This window comes from Plasmopara halstedii (assembly GCF_900000015.1).
Source record: "Plasmopara halstedii genome assembly, contig: Scaffold_3060, whole genome shotgun sequence".
NCBI classification, from domain to species: domain Eukaryota; phylum Oomycota; class Peronosporomycetes; order Peronosporales; family Peronosporaceae; genus Plasmopara; species Plasmopara halstedii.
In genome coordinates this window covers 2001652-2001879 of record NW_020189964.1, presented here as the reverse complement: position 1 = coordinate 2001879, position 228 = coordinate 2001652, and positions in this window count along the sequence as shown.

The following is a 228-nucleotide window of genomic DNA, read 5'->3' as shown; positions in this document are numbered from 1 at the left end:
CAACACAGTCGTGGTATTCACGCAGAGCCTGTTCGAACACATGCTGAGATTCTCTATCGTGATAGAGCTTGTATCTGGTCGCTGTAGTATCCAATGACTGACGTGCTGTATCCACGAGTGCCGTGTTACTAGCGCGCAGAGTAGCTTGGAGTTGCCGTTGAAGGCGCTTCATGCGTTATTTCCACTTTTCCCATACGCGACCTGGGTTTGCAGCTATACGGAGCTTGT